A 7,764-nucleotide genomic window follows, 5' to 3' on the forward strand; every position below is an offset into this window, starting at 1 on the left:
TCCCCGCCCCGCCATGTTACAGCTCCTTTGCTCTGCGGGGAAACTCGCCCTGGCTCTGAGGCCCTTTGCTCTGGACTTCACACCTTCTGAGGACCGATCCTGGAGCTCCTAACCAACCCAAACTTCCTTGAAGAAAAATATTTTTTTTTTCGGTTTTGATCCTCCGAGTGTTTTCACGAGTCAGGAGTCAGCCAAGGAACGGAGAAATGTGGAAGTCGTTCCCTCCAGCTGCCCAAAGTGCCTGCCAAGGACGGGCTTGGGGGCAGAGGCGTCCATGGCAGTCCTCGCAGTTCTCGAAGGCTGTGCCTTGTTTCAGTGTTTATGTCCCGTACTGCAAATGTCACTAGAATGCAACTTTAGTGCTTTGTGGTTAATATTTTTCGCCCGAGGTCTATCACTGACATTAATTGTCCCAATAAATTGAGATATAGTGTGCATAATGCAATGTAACAATATGGTTATATTCCACGTGTATGACTTAATTAAGCTATTTGCAGCCTGATGCTGCAAGTCAACGGGTGTGCAAGTGGATTAACAATGTACTGTTCTCGTATCCTCAGGATGGTGCATAATTACTTTACTGGTGGTACATATCAATTTTTGATGATTGCAGAACACATGCTCACTTTACCAACAAGCGCTTTAATAACTCTCCGTTGTGTTTTTAAAAAGCGTTGTTTGGAAATATTTGGAAGCCTCTGCAAATAATGTTCGAGGTTCGTGGCGTGAGGTTTAGACCCGATCTCTGTTTGATGGAGTGCAGAGATTGTGAGGCAGCGCCCAACCTCGCTGCCCGCTCCCGTGGCCGGGAGGAGCGCGGGGCCGGGCCGGCCGTCGAGGCACTCGGCAGGTCCCCGGGGATGGGGCCGTGCGGAGAGGCGGGGGGCAGCGTGCCCCAGCACACGCTCCTGACATTTGCCAGCGGAGTAATGCAATTAGGAAACTCGATTACAGGGCGGCGGCGGGGCTGGGGAGCCCGGGGCCTTTGTTCCCGGGAAGATGGCGCCAGGGTCTGGCCGGTGGGATTTAGCGTGTGCCTCTCCAGGCAAAGGTGGAGGAGGACGAGTGCCGACCTTTCTGGGGACAACCTAATTCTGTAGCCTAATCGCGTTGGGGAGGCAGGTACCATCCATCAGAGCGAGTTCCCTGCGCGGCGCCGAGCGGGGCCGGGCTGCCCGCCCGGCCGGGCACCGCCGCCGGCCCAGCGCTCTGCGGCACCAGGCGCAGCCCGTCACGAGCACGAGAAGAGAGCAAACAACGTGCTAAGAGCAGACGCATGACACTGGCACGCTCAGGCGTCGCTCGGGAGCCCGACAGGGGTGGCCTGGAGGGGCCGGGCTGGGTGCGCCTGTCTGCGGGCTGGACTCGGGCTCCGACGTAACCAGAGGCAGATGCGCTCCTTGGCTTGGGAGGGCGTTTAGCAACTCCCAGCCGCCGGGGCTGGCCAGAGAGTGGGCTGCCAGCCCTGCAGGAGTGGCGAGCAGCCCGTGGCGCCGGGCGAGGATAGCAGCGCGCGGCCTGTGCCGGCCCCCGGCCCCCTGCTCCGCGCCCCACTCCGCGCCCAGGCGTGGTGTCGCTGCTGCTCCAGAGCCTTTCTGGAAGAAGACGATTTGTTCTTGTACCTGAAGCAGGTGATGTTTATGCAGAGACATCTGAATGACAGCAGGAGTGAAGGACAAATCTAATAAAGCCTAATAAACCGTGAGAGTCTAAATGTCATTAAACTTACAAAGATGAGAATCCAAATCACCAAAAAGGTAAATGTGTTCATTAGCCTGATCTCTGAAGACTGTCGAACATTTCATTAATTTATAATTTATGATTGTTTGACAAATATTGAAAAGTATGTAAATATGAGGGGGATAATGTCTTTTCTGCGGGAGATAAGGAAATGACCCAAACTGTACGTGCCTGCTAGATTACACACGAGGTTCCATCTATCTGTTATCAAACTGTGCTTTCCCTTTATACAACATATTGTGCAACTGACAAGTGAAATAGTGCAGATAAACCAATGGTTTAAAACGTAATAAAGACAACAGCCATTTGCATTTTTTACATTTTATTACAAAGGTAATTTACTATGACACATTTCTGAATGTAATTTATGAAAACATTGTAAGGCAATTATATAATGTATACAGCACTCGGAGACACAGAAAGTCAGATAAATAATAATCTTATGGATCTTTAGAGACTTTCTATAACGCTGAAAATATAGACTTTTGCAGGAACAGCAGTAAAACATAAAATCATAGAAATAAAATGCAGAGTGATGTAATAAAGAGGAAATGGGTGTACTTCGAAGTGGAATTGCAACATTAGATATTCAAGGAAACAATTTCATCTATTCCAAAGAACTAGATCATCTCAGAATATTATTTTTTTCCTTCCTCTGCGCTGCGAGATAGGCTTCTAAAAGAAAAGAGAATTTCTGAGCAAAACGTCTTGCGCCCCAATCCTCTTTGGTGGACCAAGATGTGAACGTTCCAGTGGGGACCCCGGGTAGGCAGGGAACGGAACCCTGGGGAGGCAGAGAATGGCCTCCCTTTGCTCTCCTGTGACAAAGGCGAATTGCGAGTTTATTATCACTTCTCGGAGAGAGAGGGGGGCAGCAGGCGTTGTTCGGCGTGGGCAGAGGAGGCTGCACGGGGCCGGGGACACGGGCAGGCCCGAGCAGTGCCGGCCGCTGCCTGCCCTCTCTGCATCCCACCGGCTGAACCCGGGGAAGGTTTCCACAGTCCCCCCGCTTCTCTGCACAGCGCACACTTTCTCATGCCCCAGTGAAGTCCACGGTGAGGTGGCCACTGTTTTGGTGGGCAAGGGGCACAGGGTGGCTGCCTGGATGCGGTCCTGGGCCACCTTCGCCCGCCCCCGCGGCTCTCCGCGGCTGGCGCAGGTGTGCTTCGGTGCTTACGGTGGAGAGCAGGGAGATGCCCAGAAGATGAGGGGACAGCATCCCCCGATAAATATCTCCATGTGCCTCCAACAAGGTATTTGCACTCGGAGGGTCAGCAACCCATTGCGTGCAACTGCCTTGGGTTTGGGGTTTGTGTTTGAGCGTTTTTATTCCCAAAGCCACCCAGCAGACAATAAGCCACAGAGCAGAGTTTTCTAAAAGCCCCGCATTTCCCAGAAAGGGCTCTGTGTCTTTGTCTTTACATAAAACAGTTCCCGTTGGCCAAATGTGCCTGTAACGAGCTTGTAAAACAAACCAGAAATCTCAGCTCGTCCTCGAGACTAGAACCAAGTCACTTTATTCCCAAATCTTGCAAATATGTTAGGAGTGTTAGAAGTGGGACTAAAAAGCTTCCTAGCAGAGCTGGTTACCTGCTGTGAGCCTCACTGACACAGACCCTTTCACCATACATATTAAATCTCTTACCCTAAGAAAACAGGCACTTGTCACAATTGAAACCCGACGTACTGGGGCAGCGGGATGTAAGAATTTAGGGAACTCTGTATTTTCCCTGGAGGCCCTCCCGAGCAGAGGTCCGAACACACCTCTCCGAGAGGCCTGCAGGGTCTGCCCAGCGTTTCAGAGGGCCACGTCCAGAGTGTGTTCCAGAGAGGTGACCCTCGACGGCCTCCCCTGTATCCAGCCAGCACCTCGCCCCTGGCCTGGTGTTTAGTTGTTGATGGAATGAAAGAGGTTGTAATGAGATGGCAGGTGATTTGCCCCCCCCCCCCCACCCCAAAACCTCGTTTATTACTGTCCCCCTCCCCGTTGGGTGTCTCGGCTGTCTCCCCCGACGGCAGATCCCGATGCTTGCCCCAAGCCCGGGGCTGCAGGGCACGGCCGGCGGCCGCGCTGCCCGGCTTTGGGAAGCGCCACCCCGGCCCCCCAGCAGCTGAGACGGGGGGCCGCCAGCTCTCCTCTCCCCGCCCTTCGGCAGCACGCTGTCATTCTTTCCCATCTCTGGAGTACGTGTTTTATTACAAATTATTTCATTTGATGAGCAACATTCCCGCCACCCTGAGCAGTCTAAGTGGAAAGAGGTTTACTTGGCGTTGCAAAACAGTTTCAATGATAATAGTTAAAAAAAAAAAAAAAAGTCAACTACGCTCACACAAGAATACTTAGATATAGCCAGAAGGGCTGAACTGGCTTCTACGGACCTGGGCTGAGAGGTTTTCCACCCAAACTAGCCCTCATCTCTGTTTTTTCTTCTAATAGAGACAAGGAACAAGAGGTCTCCTATCCCACCATCCCACATCTACTTCCAGGGCAGGTCCTCCCCATCCAATCCTCACATGGCTGCTTCTGACCACCTTGGATAAAGACTGGCAATTGTTCAAAACTGGCAAAATGTCTCCTGTAGTTTAAGTTCAATATATGACAGGCAATGGAAAGACACTGGCAACCCTTTTTTTTTCAGGGCGTAAATGATTTCTTACAACACTCACGGGTTTGTAACTTACAACGAAAGGAGGAAAAAAGGCAGAGACGGCTGGAGGCTGGGCTGGGAGAAGCCCACCGATCCCTGAGTCATAAAAGCGTACAATGAAAGGGCTTTATTGTCTCTCGTTAAGCAGTTCATAAGTGACCCCGTTTATTTCTGAATAGCCATGTTTTGATGACTTATAGTATATGCAAAAACAAACTTTCCCGCGGTGTTTTTTTTTTTCTCCGTCATGCTTTTCTTTTCAAACAGCCAGATGATTTTAAAAAGAAAAACACCCAGAAATGATAAATCGCGTCGCATAGCTAATGGCTGGAGGGCGCGTTTACCAATTCATAATCATTTATTCTTGGTGATGTATGACCCTTACTCTTAAATCTCAAAAGCTTCTATTTGAAGGTGTAAATAGCTTTTTCCCCCCTTGCAGTAAACCTTACTGCATTAGCAGTGATTGATCTCCTGTACAATTCGTCCCAGAGTGCTATTTTAGAGGGGGAACACTGGCTTTTGGAGATTAACTGGGGAGTCTGTTACATATTAATGAACCTAGGAGATATACTAACGTTTTGGTAATTTAGTTATTTGTGTCTATAGCTTTCGCCGTTATTTTCTCTTAGACCCCCGCGGTTGTTATACATCGAATTAAAAAGTGGTCCTTCCGCATCATTTTTTCAGTGGCAACTAAATGCCATTTAATGTGAAAAACAAATGTTGACTTGTCTCTTGAAGGAAGTGTGTTTCTTGGCAAGACATCAAAGTGTTTTAAACTGTATTAGAAGGGTTTGTTAGTTTTCTTACCCAGAGCCTACGGTAATGTAGGGAAACAGCCTCTCGGTGCGAGCACCCGTCGGAGGGGGGAGCGGGCGCTGCGCAGTGCTGCACATAGGTGCACGCTCGAGAGGCGTCTTCAGCTGCAGCAGGAATGCACCTCTTCGCTGGGATTACAGCCTTGATTACCGTGCTAATGAATAGGGATGTTAAAGAGTCGTCCGGAAACCCGTCTGTGAGAAGGAGGAGTGAGAAACTCCTAGGTTGGGCTTAGCCTGCAGAGAGAGCAACTTCACTAAAATGCCATTAACCTACTGCTCCTTAGCAGACACTCTGTTAAAGCACCTCGGAGATGTCTGAGAAAGGGCTGAGGTGGAAGCAGGGGGTGGAATCCCTGCTGGGCACTCGCCTCTGCCCCCGCAGCTGATGCGGGGCTGCGGAGCGGGCAGGGCAGCCTGGAGACGCCCGACCGGGCACCGCGCACTCGGCGCTGGGGCAGCCGCTACCCCACTCCTCGGCGGAAAAATAGTGTCGGGGAGATGCGGGGTGGGGGACAAGGGGGCCCAGAGGTTGTTTTCAGTGGTTCCACTCCCTATTAACTTTGACATCTTTCTCGGATTTATAAATTAGATTTCATTATCCTCGAAGGTCGTTAAAGTAGGCAGCTCAGCTAAGAATTAATGCGTGCAAACCCGCTCGCTACAGCTGGCTTCGCCCTGAGCTGTCTGGTGGGCTCAGGAAGTTGGCGGAGGCTTCAGTCACTCCAGTGGTCAAAGAGAGATACCGGTCCCTTCTGCCCTCCTCCTGCCATTTATCGCCGGTAGAAGGTTGAAATGCAGCTGGCCACCAGCCTGGAGAGAGCAGCGAGCAGATTCCCAAGGCAAATGGACCTGCCCTTATCTTTGAAGGAAACAAACATGTTTCTCCCCCCGCGTCCCGTCCCAAAGTTAAACATTTGTTTAGGACAAACTCGAGAAGCAACAGTCTTTGCGAGAACTTTGTTTTCCCCTTCTCCTTGTGAATAGCAAAGTGGTCATAGGCTACTCGGCCAGTTGGCGAGGAGAGAACTTTTGTTTTCTGGGGCGATTTATGTTCTTTATAAATATGTGGTTTGGAAAATAAAAAGAGACTTGAAAACGTTGTTACAATGAAAAAGGACAAATTAGAAGACATTTTCTGTGATCAAAGGAGGAAGAGAAAGCGAGTAGGGGTATTCAAAAAGCTTGACTTATTCACACAAACTCCTTTGGAGCCCAGGGGCAACAAGCGTGTCTTACATTGAAAAGGCGGCTCTATTCAGAGTGCAGGTGCGAAGTGGTGTGGCACATTCTGCCACATTATGTAAAGGTTGTTGGAGATTAGTGTTCAGACTTAATAACTAAAGCGCTTGATTTACATTGGAAAAAAGCCCCCTCATCCGTGAAAGCAAAATAATTTAACGCGTGATCATTTCGAGTGCTGCTGATATCCTAATACTTGCATTGTTCTCGGCCAAGTACTAGAGGAGCGCGGATTGATGCTTTTGGGAACCTATCATTTACAGCCACTGAACTCTGCTCAGAACTGAAGGTCTGGAGGGGAGATAAAAGAGGGGCACAAGAGAAAAGTTTTGCATTAGGGAAAAAAAAAAAAAAAAAGAGAGAGAGAGAGAGAGAGAGAGAGAGAACAATATAAACGTGACAGTTCTCCTCCTCCCCGCAGAGGACTCCATGCCTCCTGTCCAGTGCCAGGGCGAAGCAGCGTCCAGGTCTACGGAGACGAAAATTGGGCTCAGGTCTCAGGCTCTTCCCTACTCCGCCTTCCCCCGTCGGAGCAGAATTACTTACCTTACTAATTATTCATATTTATGTAAATGTCATTAGTTAATGTAACTTTCTATAAAAAGATAATCAGGCGAGAACGGAGCATAGGTATTACCTTAAGTGCATTGGCTCTGGTTGTTTCATTCATATGTTAATACACGTGATGCAGTCGCGCCAGGCGTGGGGAGGGTGGAGAGGAGGGGAGAGGAGGAAGGCAAGGGAAAGAAATTAAATAATAATAACAAAGCCCCACAAAGGCTTCAAGTTTGCATCGCGGGACCAAGGAACACGATGCCTTCTGATGCGCTGAACAAAGGGAGACCCGGCGCCGTCCCAGCCGCGGCGGCTGTTCGGCCATTCCTGCAACTTTGGGTGGCTTTTTGTTTGTTTGTGTCCCCTCCTCTCCTAAAGGAGAATTTTATGCTTCAGACCGTTTCGATCTACCCAAATCCTCGTGTCGAGCCTAGTCCCTCAATTCCCGAACGACCCGAATTAAAGTATCTTTGTAAGGGACACGCACCAATTAAAATTGCAATACTTTTTTGCATCTCCCTCTTTAGTGTAAGCATTTTAGGGCCATTTCCATAAATTCTCTGCGAGAATAAAGGCTATAATGGGAACAAGGTGAGAAAGCTGTTAACCATTGTTTCAGCAAGAAAAGGTCGTAAGTCAGGCAATTGGTGTCTGACCTGTCAGGATAAGGTATAAAGGCTTTATTCATGCAGTCGCTCACGATTTTCTCAGCTCTCACAAAAGTGTTTTTATGATTCTGTTTTCTTACCTCGTTCCTT

This window comes from Aphelocoma coerulescens, chromosome 9 (genome assembly GCF_041296385.1).
Source record: "Aphelocoma coerulescens isolate FSJ_1873_10779 chromosome 9, UR_Acoe_1.0, whole genome shotgun sequence".
Lineage (NCBI taxonomy): Eukaryota > Metazoa > Chordata > Aves > Passeriformes > Corvidae > Aphelocoma > Aphelocoma coerulescens.